The sequence below is a fragment of the Protopterus annectens genome, chromosome 4.part0 (assembly GCF_019279795.1).
Source record: "Protopterus annectens isolate FY-2018-M chromosome 4.part0, PAN1.0, whole genome shotgun sequence".
NCBI lineage: Eukaryota > Metazoa > Chordata > Ceratodontiformes > Protopteridae > Protopterus > Protopterus annectens.
In genome coordinates, this window is record NC_056733.1 from 1,811,037,444 (window position 1) to 1,811,053,310 (window position 15,867).

The window sequence follows — 15,867 nt, forward strand, 5'->3', positions numbered from 1 at the left end:
AAATTTTTCTTCGTTGTTTTCGTTACTTGGAATATGTTTAAATAATTGCAGTATTGCAATACACTTGCAGTACTGAAATGTTACGATGGCAATACTGAAGTTATGTCACAGAGGATGATTACGTGTGACGCTAATTATTGTTTTCTCACTATATGGGACTATCACAGGCTGTTATGCGTGTTCGTCTTTCACATTTCGATGTTTTGGTAACACGCACATATTGTTTATAGTGTTCCTTTCAGTTCATGATGTTATGCAGTTTTTTTTCGACTGTTTGCAACTTGATGGTTTTAGTCTTCGTTGGTGTGGGTTTACGACGTAGTCTCGATGATGTGAGACTCGACGTAGTGTTAATTCGATGGTTTCAAGTGAAACCATATAGATATATATATATATATATATATATATATATATATATATATATATATATATATATATATATATATATATACACATACACACATATACACACACACACATCACAGCGGATATAAAAACTTTATACACTCCCATTAAAATGCCAGGTTTTTGTGATGTAAAAAAATGAGACTACAATACTGATTTCAAACTTTTTCCCACATTTAATGTGACCTATAACCTGTACAATTCAATTGAAAAACAAATCTGTTAAGGGAAAAATATAAAACATAATAAATGTACAATAAGCTGGTTGCATGAGTGTGCACACCCTTAAACCAATACTTTGCTGAAGCACCTTTTGATTAATTACAGCATTCAGTCTTCTTGGTTACACACCTGCCATCAATTAGGGAGACTCTGATCAACCCCAAATAAAGTTCAGCTGTCTTAGGATTTTCCTGACATTTACTCAGTTGCCTGCTACAGCAAAAGCCATGGTTCGGAGAGAGCTTACAAAGCATCAAAGGGATCTCATTGTTGAAAGGTATCGGTCAGGAGAAGGGTACAAAAAAATTTCCACAGTATTGGATATACCATGGAACACAATGAAGACAGTCATCAAAAAGTGGAGAAAATATGGGACAACAGTGACGTTGCAAAGAACTGGACATCCCTCCAAAAACTGATGAAAAGACAAGACAAAAACTGCTCAGGGGGGGCTGCCAAGAGACCTATTGCAACACTGAATGAGCTACAGAAATTTCTGGCAAGTACTGGTTGTGTACTGCATGTGGCAACAATCTCCTGTCTTCTCCATATGTCTAGCCTATGGGGTAGGACTGCAAGATGGAAGCCTTTTTTTAAAGCAGAAAAACATCCAGGCCTGGCTAAAATTTGCAAAACAATACATAAAGTCTCTCAAAAGCATGTGGGAAAATGCGTTATGGTCTGATGAGACCAAAGTTGAACTTTTTGATCACAATTCCAAAAGGTACATTTGGCGCAAAAGCAACACTTCACTGTGGGGATAGTGTTTTTTTGGTGATGCGAAGCATGGTGGCGGCAGTATCATGCTTTGAGCTTGGTTTTCTTCAGCTGGAACTGGGGCTTTAGTCAAGGTGGAGGGAAATATCAGTTCCAAATACCATTCACATTTGGCCCAAAATCTTTAGGCGTCTGCTAGAAAGCTGCAGATGAAGAGGAATTTCACCTTTCAACACAGTGACCCCAAGCATAACATCCATATCAAAAGAATGGCTTCACTAGAAGAAAATTAAAGTTTTGGAATGGCCCAGCCAGACCCCAGACCTAAATCTAACAGAAAAACTGTGGGATGACCTGAAGAGGGCTGTGCACAAGAGATGCCCTTGCAACCTGACAGATGTAGAGCTTTTTTGCAAGGAAGAGTGGGCAAATATTGCCAATTCAAGACGTGCCATGCTGACAGACTCTTAGCCAAGATGACTGAATGCTGTACTTAAATCAAAAGGTGCTTCAAAGTATTAGTTTAAGGGTGTTCACACTTATGCAACCAGCTTACTGTACGTTTTTCATTTTTTATATTTTTTCCCCCAACAGATTTGTTTGTTTTTCAATTGAATTGTACAAGTTATAGGTCACATTAAAGGTAGGAAAAGTTTTGAAATGATTTATTGTGGTTTCATTTTTTTATATCACAAAAACCTGGCATTTTAACAGGAGTGCATAAACTTCTTATATCCACTGTATATACACACATACACATATATATAGATGCATACACAATATATAAATACATACATATACACACATTATATTTGTGTGTGTGTGTGTGTGTGTGTGTGTGTGTGTGTGTGTGTGTGTGTGTGTATATATACCAACAGCGACACAATATTCAAGTAGGTACAGTTGCAATCACCACGCAACTGTTTCAAATACTGAAAGTGGTGGCCCTGGTGGACCATGCCTTAGCCAGCATCACAAAAGCATGTCCATTAGTTTCTTCAAAAATGTTAAGTTTCTAATGTGTGGTTTCTCTCTACTTCATGTTAGGTGGTTCCAAACAGCAGGCCTTGTTCTGTAGAAGGTGCTTTCATCTATGACTTTGTTTGAATCTGGGACCGGAGAGTATGTAAGCATGTCACTCTGGCTGTTTCTGAGTGTGCAATTTCAGCACCTGAGTGGGAGTAAGTGTGGGACAATCCCATTATACATACTTTTAATACAAGCGTCCCTGTTAGCAGTGAAACCCTGCTTGGTGTTGACAGCCAGTGTACAGCATGTGGTACTTTGCAACGGAAGTCCTTTTTTCAGCTAAGAGTACAGGTTTACACTTTTTCTACAGTAGACTAGAATTTTTCCCCACAATTGTGATTGAAATAAATACCGAGTAGAAATGATGCATATTAAGAAGGGAGGTGATTAGTGATCAGCAGTATGGTTTCACGCCGGGAAGGAGCACTACAGATGCAATGTTTGCTCAGAGTGTTTATGGAGAAATATAGAGAAGGTCAGAAGGAGTTGCATTGTGTCTTTGTGGACTTGGAGAAAGCATATGATAGGGTGCCTAGAGAGGAGTTGTGGTATTGTATGAGGAAGTCAAGAGTGGCAGAAAAACATGTAAGAGTGGTACAGGATATGTACGAGGGTAGTGTGACAGTGGTGAAGTCAGCAGTGGGAGTGACAGATGCATTTAAGGTGGAGGTGGGATTACACCAAGGATCAGCTCTGAGCCCTTTCTTATTTGCAGTGGTGATGGACAGGTTGACAGACGAGATCAGGCAGGAGGCCCCATGGACTATGATGTTTGCAGATGACATTGTGATCTGTAGTGAGAGTAGGGACCAGGTTGAGGAGACCCTGGAGAGGTGGAGATATGCTCTAGAGAGCAGAGGAATGAAGGTCAGCAGGACTAAGACAGAATGTGTGTGTGAATGAGAGGGAGGATAGAGGAATGGTGAGGATGCAGGGAGTAGAGTTGGCAAAGGTGGATGAGTTTGAGTTTAAGTACTTGGGATCAACAGTTCAGAGTAATGGTGAGTGTGGAAGAGACGTGAAGAAGAGAGTACAGGCTGGGTGGAGTGGGTGGAGAAGAGTGTCAGGAGTGATTTGTGACAGACTGGTACCAGTAAGAGTGAAAGGGAAGGTCTACAAGAGGGTAGTGACACCAGCTATGTTGTATGGGTTGGAGACGGTGGCATTGACAAAAAGGCAGGAGTCAGTGTTGGAAGCGACAGAATTAAAGATGTTAAGATTTGCACTGGGTGTGATGAGGGTGGACAGGATTAGGAATAATTATATTAGAGGGTAAGCCCAGGTTGGAAGGTTTGGAGACAAAGTCAGAGAGGCAAGATTGCTTTGGTTTGGACATGTGCTGAGGAGGGATGCTGGGTATATTGGGAAAAGGATGGAGCTTCCAGGTAAGAGGAAGGCCTAAGATAATGTTTATAGATGTGATGAGAGAGGACATGCAGGTGGTTGGTTTGGCACAGCAATATGCAGAGGACAGGAAGAAATGGAAACAGATTATCCACTGTGGTGACCCCTAACGGGAACAGCCGAAAGAGAAGAAGAAGAAATTATGCATATTACAATTATAAAGATAATACATTTTTGGTTGTAACCTTACCTGATTGAGGATTGTAGGTGGGATATGCAATAACCATTTTAACTAAGAAAGAACTTTGAAGTGATTTTATCTGTATGGATAGAAAAGGTGAGAGACTGGGTTCAGTGTGAGCCCTAGGTGTCTTTGTTCTTTAATGTTAGTAAGAATATTGCCCTTTAAATCTTTGACCAGTATGGTACTGACTAATCTTTTCTTGCACTTGACAACAGCATGACAATTTAGAGCTGACTAGAAGCTAATTAATCTGAAGTACAGTACAGAGGGCTATAAATGTACTTTATAGGAGGGTTATACAGGTTTTGTTGGCATGAAGTACATCAACAGCAGCATACATAAAAATGCTAATCTGTGGTTGGTCACTGACACAGAATAGCCAGGAACCTAGGATTGAGTTTTAACACTAGTATTACAGGTTGCAACATCTGAGAAGATATATGGAAGAAAACTTGGAATGTTGTAAGATAATACAATTACCTAATTATCTGGCTATCTCCAAATTTAAGTTTGTGAGGCAGTAAGCTGTGGTTGACTGTCTCAAATTCTCTAGTTATATCAACAAATGTGCCTAATGAGACTGGCACAGTACTGAATGACTTTCTGAAACCATGCTGCTTATCAGAGAGCAGGTCATAGGTGTTATGTTTGAACAATTGCTTATACAGTACTTGTATTAAGGGACAATTAGAAACAGGTCTGTAATGTTTGAGTTATGAGGGTGCTTCTCCATTGCAAGGGAAATGTTTTTATCATATTTAAAGGTATGTGGTTAATGGCGGAGAGTGGTAAGCTACATATAGGAATGAGAGATTTTAGTAGGACAAAGTATGGTATACTTAGAATTAAAGGCGCTTACTTTGGATGAGTACAGACTGTTTCTTTAACAGTGTCTGCAGAGAAGCAAAAGGTAGCAGCATAATGTCATTCTTCCTGTGTTTTATACAACAAGAGTTATGTGCAAGCAGAGGGAAAACAGTTAGCAATATTCTACACTTACCATAAATGTAGATGTTAGTGTATTCACTGTTGCAGTCCTTGCAAAACAGGTTATCCAGCTCCCAGTAGCCCACAATTGGCCAGAATGCCAAAGTACTTGGTATATGATGTCAGCTACCTTCAGTTTAGGCCTGACGTCAGGTACAAAAGAAGGCAGTCGACATCATTTTCTCAGTTTTTCTTGCCTTAACGGTCAGGAGCCCCCTAAAAAAAGGTTAGACCAGGAAAAGAAAATCTAATCTTGTCTGTGCCCCAGGAAAAAAAGGGATGGAAGGGGGGAAACCAGGACTGCAACAGTGAATACACTAACATCTATAGTTATGGTAAGTGTACACAACTGTACTATTGTTCATCGTGTTTCAGTGCTGCAGTCCTTACAAAATGGGTTGATTCCCAAAGCCCAGGGAAAAAAAAAAAAAAAACAAAAGGGCGGAGGAACACCCACTGTTTAAGGGTTGGTAAGGATGGACTGCAACACTGCAGTGGCAAAACCAGCCCTGGACTTAGAAAACAAGGGTAAATTGTAATGTTTAGTGAGTGTGGACAGAAGTCCATGTAGCTGCTTCCAGTATGTCCCTAGTAGGAACGCCTCTTAAGAAAGCTTCTGAGGTGGAGGCTGACCTAGTAGAATGGGCCCTAATACTCTGAGGAGAAACCTTGCCATGCTGTAAGTAACAAAAGTGAATACAATGAGCAATCCACTTAGAAAGTACAGTTGTGTACACTTGGCATAAATGTAGATTTTAGAGTGTATTCACTGTTGCAGTCATTACATTTGGGTAATCCTGCTAGAAATAGCTTTGCCCTGAGCTCCAGGAGCAAAACGGACCAACTGATCAGACTTTCGAAAAGATTTAGTCCTGTCCAGGAAAAATCTAAGTTGTCTATGCACATCCAGAGAATGCAGTAACCTTTCCCCTTTATTCTGAGGATTAGGAAAGAAGGTAGGCAAGTGGATAGACTGGTTGAGAGACAGGCTAGAAACCACCTTAGGCATAAAGGAGGTGATTAGTTCGAAGAGAAATCCGATCCACAAGGAAGATGATAAAAGGCTCTACTGCCATTAAGGCCTGTAGCTCAAACTCTTCTAGATGAAGTAATAGCCAAAAGAAAGGCAGTTTTCCAGGACAGAAACTTCAGGTCTGCTGAGGCAGCTGGTTCAAAAGGAGGCAGAGTAAGTTTCTCAAGTACAAAATTGAGATCCCAAGCAGGAGTAGGTGCCCTTCTGGAAGGCTTTAAATTTCTAGCTCCCCTGAGGAACAGTTTCATCAAGGGAAGAGAGAAAATGGGATGCTCAGAGGAACAATGAGCTGAAATAGCTGAAGCATGGATTTTGATAGAGGACAAGGAAAGTCCGCCATTAAGCAAGTCTGCCAGATAGTCAAAAATGAGAGGAAGAGAAGGTTGAGAAGGGTCTTCCCCTCTAGTCTGCATCCAAATGGAGAATCTTTTCCACTTATCTGCATAATATGTCCTAGTGCTAGGCCTCCTGGCCTCACCAAGGACCTCAACCACTTGTTGGGAAAGGTTTAAACTATGAGCCAAACTGCCAAATGCAGAGTCTGAAGATGAGGATGCAGAATTCTTCCTCCCTCCTGAACCAAGAGATCTGGTATCAGGGGAAGATGCCAAGACCAAGACTGGGAGAGACTGTGAAGTAGTGGATACCAATGTTGTCTGGGCCAGTCTGGAGCTATGATGGCCCTTGGTTTTTCATCCCTTATCTTGAACAGCACTCTGGAAAGAAGAGGCAGAGGAGGGAATGCATAGATAGAGAGCAGAGTCCAGGTGAAGGACAGAGCATCCACTTTCCAAGCTTTGTTGCGATGATCCCTGGTGCAAAAGGTTGGAAGAAGGTGGTCTGGTTGGAGATGACAAGAGATCCACCTGGGGGAGTGCCCCAACACTGAATGATGCGATAGAAGATGGTCTTTAGTGCCACTCTTGAGGATCCAGGACCTGCCTGCTCAACCGGTCTGCCAAGGCGTTGAGCCTTCCTAGAAGAAACTGAGCTACCAGACGAATGGCCATGGAAACTGCTATGGACCATAGTATCATGCTTTGTCTGCACAGGGGGTAAGAGTGTGTCCCTCCATGCTTGCTGATGTACCACAAGATTGTGGTGTTGCCTGTCCTAGCCTGAAGAGTATCAGGAGAGACGCGATGTTTGAAAACCATTAAGGCCTGCTGGACTGTCATCAATTCATTCAGATTTATGTGCAAATGAGCCTGTTGAGAGTTCCAAGTCCCCTGAATGCATCTCCCCTCTAGATGTGCTCCCCAACTGTAGTCAGAGGCATTGGTGGTGAGAGTCTGGCTGGCAGGAGGTGGACAGAAAGGCAGGCCTTTGTTCTGTGCACAGGCCGTCGCCCACCAAAGGAACTCCTTCTGCAGGCAGGGAATCAGAGGAAGTATCGAGTCTAAATCCAGAGTGTGTTGACACCAAAGGCTTTTGTGGTACCATTGTATTTTCCTCACATGCAGTCTGGCATAAGGAATTATCAGAATACATGAAGCCATGAATCCCAGGGCTTAAAGGAATTGCCTTGCAGAGAGCTGGATCATGCTTGCCAAATTTTTTAAGTAATTCGAAAGATCCATTAGTTTTTCTTGATGGAGGAATACCATCTTGGCGGCTGTGTTCAGGCTCACTCCCAGGAATACAATCTCCCTGGTGGGTACCAATTTTGATGTCTTTTCGTTGATGGTGTAGCCCAAAGAGGTGAGAAGGTACTTTACAAAGTCCAAATCCTTTAGAAGTTGCTCCAGAGAGTTTGCTTGAATAAGAATCGTCCAAGAGGGGGTAAATTTGAATGTTTATTTGCCTGCAAAAAGCAATGACTGGAGCCAGGCATTTGGTAAAAACTCTGGGAGCAATAGTTAAGCCAAAGAGCAGTGCACCTAATTGGAAGTGCCTGTTCCCCGCCCTGAAGTGATGGAACTGCCTTGCAGCTTTCCCTTATTGGGATGTGCAGATAAGCTTCTTTGAGATCCAAAGTCACCGGCCAGGAATCCTTGACCAGCATTGGGCAGCAACTGCTGAAGAGTGACCATTTTGAATTTGGGAATTACCAGAAATGTGTTTAGAATGGACAAATCCAGAATAGGGTGCCAGGTGCCCCCTTTTTGGGAACCAGGAAAAGTCTCAAGTAGAAACCCAGGCCTATCTGTAGTGCAGGAACTGGCTCTATTGCTCCCAGGTTTAGTAGTTTTCTGTTTCTGCCCTTTGATTTGGGGGGGGGGGTATCTGGGTATCCTAGGTGGACAGGGAAGGTACGAAAGGAGAAAGTATACCATAAATGTAGATGTTAGAGTGTATTCACTTTTGCAGTCATTACACTTGGGTTATCCTGCTGGCAGGCTACCTGCAGTCGGCCCGAGTTCCAAAGTCTTGGTCCGGCGTCGGTTACTGTCGCCTCTTCCCTGACGTCAGTGCGCCAGGGGTATAAAAGATGCAACAGACGCCATTTTCTTCAGTTTTTCTTGCCCCAGATGTCAGGTGCCCCCAGATAGGAAGGCTGGAAAAATAAAATTATGCCAAAAAGCATGCATGTACCAATATAAACATTTCCTTCATCTACAAGCAAATACACCACATAGGTTGTATAGAGTTGAAAAGTACAGAAAAGTCTCAGCAATGAAAAGGGGGGTGGTGGGTGGGTAACCTGGACTGCAACAGTGAATACACTCGAACATCTACATTTATGGTAGGTACACAACTGTACTAATGTTCGTGTTTCACTGTTGCAGTCATTACACTTGGGTTGAATCCCAAAGCTGAGGTTGGGCAGCTGGGTCTAAATTGGATTTGGAGATGCTACCAAGCCCTGCAGGACTAGAGTGGCAAAGCCTGCTCTGGATTTAGAGTAGAGAGGTAAGTGGTAGTGCTTGGTGAAAGTGTGCACTGAGCTCCAGGTTGCAGCATCTAAAATGTCTTTGGTTGGTACTCCTCTGAGAAAGGCTGCTGAAGTGGCTGCTGCTTTGGTAGAATGTGGCCTAATGTCCTTAGGCACTGATTTGCCATGCTGTGCATAACAGAAGCGGATGCAGTGCCCTTTCCATTTTGAAATTGGATGCTTTGTGATAGGTTTTCCTTGTGATCCTGCAGCATAGGCTACAAACAGTTGCTCAGTTTTTCTGAAAGCTTTTGTTTTGTCCAAGTAAAATCGTAGCTGCCGGTGTATATCCAAAGCGTGCAGAAGTCTCTCCCCCTTTATTCTGGGGATTTGGGTAGAAAGTTGGCAAATGAATGGTTTGGTTCAGGGCCACACTGGAAACTACTTTTAGCATGAATGTTGGGTTTGTCCTAAGAGAAACCCTGTCCTGGTGAAAAATGATGAATGGTTCCCACAGCCATTAATGCTTGTAACTCAGACTCTTCTTGCTGAAGTTATTGCTAGGAGCAGAGCAGTTTTCCATGATAAGAATTTTATATCAGCTGTGCTGGCTGGTTCAAAAGGAGGCAGTGTGAGTTTTTCTAAAGCAAAATTGAGATCCCAAGTTGGTAATGGTGTCTCCTTGGGGGTCTTATGTTTTTTGCCCCTCTGAGGTACTGTTTTAGTAGAATATGTGAAAAAAATAGGAGGTTCCATATTGTAATGAGCTGAAATGGCAGAGGCATGGATTTTAATTGATGAGAAAGATAGGCCTTTGTCCAGCATCTCAGTTAGGTATTGTAAAATCTGAAGTATATTCGGAACAAGTGATTCGAGCCCTTGTGCCTGGTTCCAAGCACAGAATCTCTTCCATTTTTCTCCATAAGATTTCCTAGTGCTGGGCCTCCTGGCTTCTAAAATTATATCCATAACAGCTTTAGAGAGATGTGCAGTCTGAGTAGCTACATTATCTGCCATGCTGCCAGATTTAAGGTTCTGAGTTGACTGTGCAGAACCGGATTATTTTGTTGAGTCAGAAGATGAGGAATTTGAGGTAAAGGCCAAGATGGGCCTTGAGACAAGCTCTTTAGGGTTGGGTACCAGTGCTGGCGTGGCCAGTCTGGGGCAATCAGGATAATTTTTGGCCTTTCTTGTCTGACTTTTAGGAACACCTTGGTAAGAAGAGGCATTGGAGGGAAGGCATAGATTGTCGGGGCTTTCCAGCTGAATGATAGAGCATCCACTTTCCATGCTTGAGAGTGATAAGTTCTTGTGCAGAATTTCTGTAGTTGGCAATTGTAAGGGGATGCAAAAAAGATCTATGCCTGGGCGTCCCCATTTCCTTGTTATGCTGAACACCTGTGGATTTAGTTTCCATTCGTGAGGGTCCATGAGATTTCTGCTTAGTTCATCTGCCAGTGTATTTTTTGTTCCTGGCAGGAATTGTGCCTCCAGATGTACTTGATAGGTCAGTGCTGTGTTCCACAAAGTCATGGCTTGTCTACATAGGGGGTAGGAATGTGTGCCCCCTTGCTTGTTTATGTACCAGATAACTGTGGTATTGTCCGTCTTTATTAGCAGTTGTCCTGGATGTAGTAGATCCTTGAAAGCTGTCAGGGCTTTCTGTACAGCTAGCATCTCTTTCTGATTGATGTGAAGATGCATTTGTTCCTTGGGCCACGTGCCCTGAATACATTTTCCTGCCATACATGCCCCACAGGCATAATCCGATGCATCCATTGTTATTGTCTGCCTGGCTGTGGGTAAGGTGAAAGGCTGTCCCTTGTGGTGACAGGCCTGGGACCACCATCGAAACTTCTGTTGTAGGCAGGGAATTAGTTATGATTGTCTCCAGGCTGTGACGATGTTGAGTCCAAATGCTTTTTGGGTACCACTGTAGTTTCCTCATATGCAGTCTTGCATATGGAATTAGTAGAATGCAGGACGCCATGAAGCCCAGGGCCTGCAGAATTTTTCTTGCAGGGAGCTGGGTTTTTGTTGCCATCATTTGAAAGTAATGAGTTAGTTGCCTTTGTCTGTCGTGAGATAAGCCATCTGGGCAGTTGTATTTAAGCTTGCACCCAGGAATATTATCTCTTGAGAGGGCACTAGTTTTGATTTCTTTTCGTTTACTGTGTACCCTAAGCAAATTAGTAATCTTTTTACAAACGCCAGATGCTTTAGTAGAATGTCCTTGCTCTCTGCTTGAATAAGGCAGTCGTCCAAGTAGGGATATATTTGAATTCCTTTTTGTCTGCAAAATGCAATTACTGGTGCCAGGCATTTTGTGAAGACCCAGGGCGCAGTAGATAAGCCAGAGGGCAGTGCAGAGAATTGGTAATGCATTGAGCCTGCAATGAATCTGAGTTATCTTCTGCAAGATTGCCTGATTGATACATGCAGGTATGCCTCCTTGAGGTCCAAAGTAACTAGCCAAGCCTTCTTGCCCAGCATGGGTAGAAGTTGCTGTAGTGTTAACATTTTGAATTTTGGAACATCCAGGAATGTATTTAGGATTGATAGGTCCAGTATTGGTCTCCAGGTTTTGTCCTTTCTGGGTACTAAGAAGTCTTGAGTAAAATCCTTGTCCCTGTTCTTGCTGTGGTACTCTTTGAATAGCTCCCATGTCCATGAGAGCAGCAATTTGTTTTTGCGCCTCTGCCCATTAGTTTTGTGGCAGGTCCGGCATACCTTTTGATTTTGGAAGCGTGTGAAAGTGGAACCTGTAACCCAGAGAAACAATATTCAGTACCCATTTGTCATGGGTGATAGTGCCAATTTTTTGAGAAAAGTGCTAGCTTTCCCCCTAGGGGTGCTGCCAAAAGGTAAGTGCTTGGCATCTGTAGAGGGAAGTCATTGGGACCGTTTCCTATAAGGTTGTGAGATTGGTCTTCCCCTCCCTTGGGGACTGAAGCACCCCATTGTTTAGGTCTGTAGGAGCCTTGGGGCTGAGATCTGCCTCTTTGTGCCCTGACACTGGAAATGACCATTTTTTTGAAGGCCAGTTTCTGCTAAACCTAGGTGGTTGAACCTGTAACAAATCCTTTACTGTCTGCATTGATTTTGCTTTATCCTCCATTTTCTTTAACACCTCTTCTGCCTTATCAAACAAAGTATCATGCTGTAGTGGAGCTTCCAATAATTTTACTTTAACATATTCAGGTAAACTTTGTTCTTTCAGCCAAGCATGCCTTCGAATAACAGAGCCTGTAACTGCGGCTCTACAAGAAGCCTCTAATGAATCAAAACCACATTGTAGAGTATGCTCTCCCACTTGTTCAGCTGCATGCAATAAATCTTGCATTTCCTTGCTGTCAGGACTTTGAGTTTGAAACCATTTTCTGTTTTAACAATGGCATGAGGTACTGTTGATATTTAAGCATGTGAAACTGGCAATTTAAAGCCCTTACAGCTAAAGTAGCACAAGTATAAACTTTTTTCCCCCATCTGTCCAGAGCTCTGGAATCCCTATCCGAGGGGACAGGATTTTTAGCAGTGGAAGCCTTAAAGGGTTTTTGTACAGAAATTTATGAGAGTCAGGGACCCTGTAGTACCAGTCTGGTTTAACTGGTGCAGGGGGTAAAGAATCAGGAGACAGATTGGATTCAGAGAAAACATAATGCACAGGGGGAATAGCCAGGGGCCTGTGCTGAGGCAATAAAAGGAAGTCTGAGCCTTTTCTTGGATTCTGAATAATCCTGGCTCTCCCAATGGAAATGCTCCCTCATGGTGTGCAGGGTTTCCCCAAAAGAATAATCCTCAGGCGGAGAGGCTGAAGGTAGACTCTTCTGCATCAAAATCCTCATAGAGAGGGAGAGAATATCCCTGATCAGAAGAGGAATCAGAGGAAATAGAAACCTGGTCAGAGGAATCAGTCAGTGTCTTGCCTAGGCCTTTTGTCAGGAGGGGGATGGGAACCCCTGATTAATTAGGTCTTCGGCCATTTAAGCATCTGTTTCCTTGGCATGGATGACTGTTCAGGAGAATGCTGTACTTGTTTCCTTGTCTTTAATGGTGTTTTTGACTTTGCCTTGGCAGTTTTAGTGGGCTTAATTGTAAGCTGTGAAGGTCTGAAAACACCCTCAGAAGCCGATGCCTGCTCAGCGGCCCCAGACCCATCTGAGGGAATATTTTCCGTAGACCCAATACCTTGAGTTTCCACAGGCCTCGGAGTCTCCACATGGCTGTCTGATACGGCCTGTGGCTCTGAGATTGCAGGTGTCAGGGGCTGCGAAAGCACCTCACTGAGAACTGGCAAACCGACAACTGGCCTAGAAGAGGCTTCGTCTGTTTTGGACCTCGGATACCTGTCCTTTTCTTTGTCTTTGCGTTTTTTGTAAATTCCAGTTGTCTGTTGTTCTGACGGCATTACGTAATTAAACCTTCAGCCAAAATAATGTAAAGCAAAATCAAACAGATGATTAATAGTGGGTTTATTGAATCTAGCACAAAATCGACAATTGGTAACGTCGTGGTCAGGGCCTAGGCAAGGAATACAGTAAGAGTGAAAGTCCTTATGAGGTACTTGCTTCCCACAAGAAATACAATTAACTTTTACTGACATCGGCATGGAGCAAGAAAAAGTTTCCCCAACGAGGTACTTAGCTTTATTGAAGACTTCGGTTCCGAAACTCAATTTCGAAAATCTCAGGAGTCGGCTGACCGGCACTTGCTAACTGCTTTTGCTTCGGGCACCGCGCGGCAAGAAAGACTGAAGAAAATGGCGTCTGTTGCATCTTTTATACCCCTGGCGCACTGACATCAGGGAAGAGGTGACAGCAACCGACGCCGGACCAAGACTTTGGAACTCAGGCCAACTGCAGGTAGCCTGCTAGCAGGATAACCCAAGTGTAATGACTGCAACAGTGAAACACAATGAACATCTTGTAGCCTTGGGATACTATTTTGAGCACCCATTTGTCGCCTGTGAAGGTGAACCAGACATTTGCAAACATGGCTAACCTTACCCCCAAAGGCAGGCAGGGGAAGGCCGGAGTAATTGGCAATGCTTGCTCTGGGAAGTTTGCTTAGAACTCCCAGATTGTGAAGAGGAAGCCTGCCAGTGCTTAGCCTTTTGACGTGTGGAAGCCTGTCCCCTAGATGACCTGTAACCCCTAGACCTAGTGCTCTGTTTACTAGGGTCAGGAAGTCCAATTCTTAAAAGAGCAATGTCAACTAAAACGAGGAGGCTGAACTTACAGAAAGTCCTTAACAGTTTGCATAGATTTGGCCTTATCCTCCAACTTTTTCAACACCTCTTCTGCTTTGTTACCAAAAAGATTGTCCTTGTGCAAAGGCACATCCAGTAATTTAGATTTGACAGGTTCAGAAAGGGGCTGTTCCCGGAGCAGAGCATGTCTTCTAAATGACAGAACCAGTGGCTGCTGCCCTGCAAAAAGCATCCAAATTATCGAAACCACAATATAAAGAATGTTTAGTGACAAGAGTGACAGAATTCAATAAACCATGCATGTCCTTACTCTCATTCAGGGAAGGAACACCAGCAATTTTAGCCTTAATAGCTTCCAAAGTATGCTGCTGATACTCAAGCATATGAAAAAGACAATTAACAGACCTAATAGCCAGGGTGAAGAAGTATAAACCTTTATACCCCATCTATCCAAGGCCCTAGAATTCCTGTCAGAAGGAACAGGATTTTTAGCAACCGTGGCTTTAACACCCTTAGGGCCCAGAGAAATAATCTCTGGATCAACAGTAGGATTCTTGAAAAGGAACTGATGAGAATCAGGAACTCTATAATACCCGTCAGGCTTTCTGGGAGCAGGAGGAACATATTTAGAAGTCAAAGAATTCTCCATGAAAACATCAACAACTTCCAAAACTGGAGGGCTAGCCAAAGGCTTATGCTTTGGCAAATCCAAGAATTCCCTAATCAGTTTCTTATACTGAGGGTAGCCCTGACTTTCCCATTTGAAATGCTCCCCAAGAGTATTCAGAGAATCTCCAAAAGAAAAATCTTCTGGAGGGGAGGCAGAAGGGATGGAGTCTTCTGCATCAGAATCCTCAAAACAGAAAAAAATGGAGAGTTTTCCTCTTCATCAGCAGAGTTGCTGGAAACCTCAATGTCTGAGACAGAAAAAGCTTCTGGGGACAATTCCCTAATGGTGGCTGAGAGCCTTTGATAAGGGTTAAGAGATCACAAGCCAATTTAACCATCTGAGCCCGAGGCATTTGATAACTCGAGAGGCCTAGCCACCGCAGAAGTCTGAATTAAGGTCGGTCTGGATCTGGTCTCCAGGCGGAGAAGAGAAGCCTCAGAAGCTGGCGCCTACGTAGTGGCTCCAGATCCAGAGGCGGCGACTGGCGGAGGGTCAGAAGACGAAGGGGAAGCCTGCGATACGGAGGCCTCAGAAAAGGTCTCCGCAGACATCTGCTGCTGAACATCCACGGACTGCAGGGGCAAAGAAAGCTCCTCACTAACTACCGCTGGGCCGACAACCAACTTAACAGGGACGTCGTCTGCTAATTTGACCCCAAGCCTGTCGCGGTCCTTATCCTTGCGCTTCTTAGGAACATGTGAAGTTGGGAAACCAGAAGAAGCCATACCAACGAACTTAGGGCAAACTCCGAAATGCTTGAACAAGGTCCTAGCTCTACGGCGTATGGTACATGGGTTGAAAGAAGCACACAGAACACAATTAATGGTGTTGTGTCGTGTTCAAGGCCCAAACAAGTAATACAATAGGAGTGAAAATCGCGGTGCGGAATCAGTTTTCCACAGGCAAGACAGTTAACTTTCTCTGACGTTCGTTAAAACAAGAAAAGAGGGTCCCCAACGGGGTACTTATCTGAGAATGTCTTCAACTAAGCAGTCGGAATACAAAAAGAAGGTACTCGGCCGATCGGCACTCGTGCAAAATGCTTCTGCTTTGGGCTCCTCTACAAGAAAGACTGAGGAAATGGCGTTGGCTGCCTTCTTTTGTATCGGACGTTAGGCCTAAACTGAAGGCAGCCGATGTCATATACCAAGGACTTTGGTATTCTGGCCAACTGTGGGTTACCAGGAGCCAG

General features: G+C 43.5%; 1 protein-coding gene across 1 annotated transcript in view; it reads right to left on the reverse strand.

Annotated features, from left to right (window-relative positions):
* Positions 1–15,867, reverse strand: part of LOC122800495 (kinesin-like protein KIF20A) — a 448,801-nt gene that overhangs the window by 24,557 nt on the left and 408,377 nt on the right. The gene's annotated exons all lie outside the window — the stretch shown is intronic.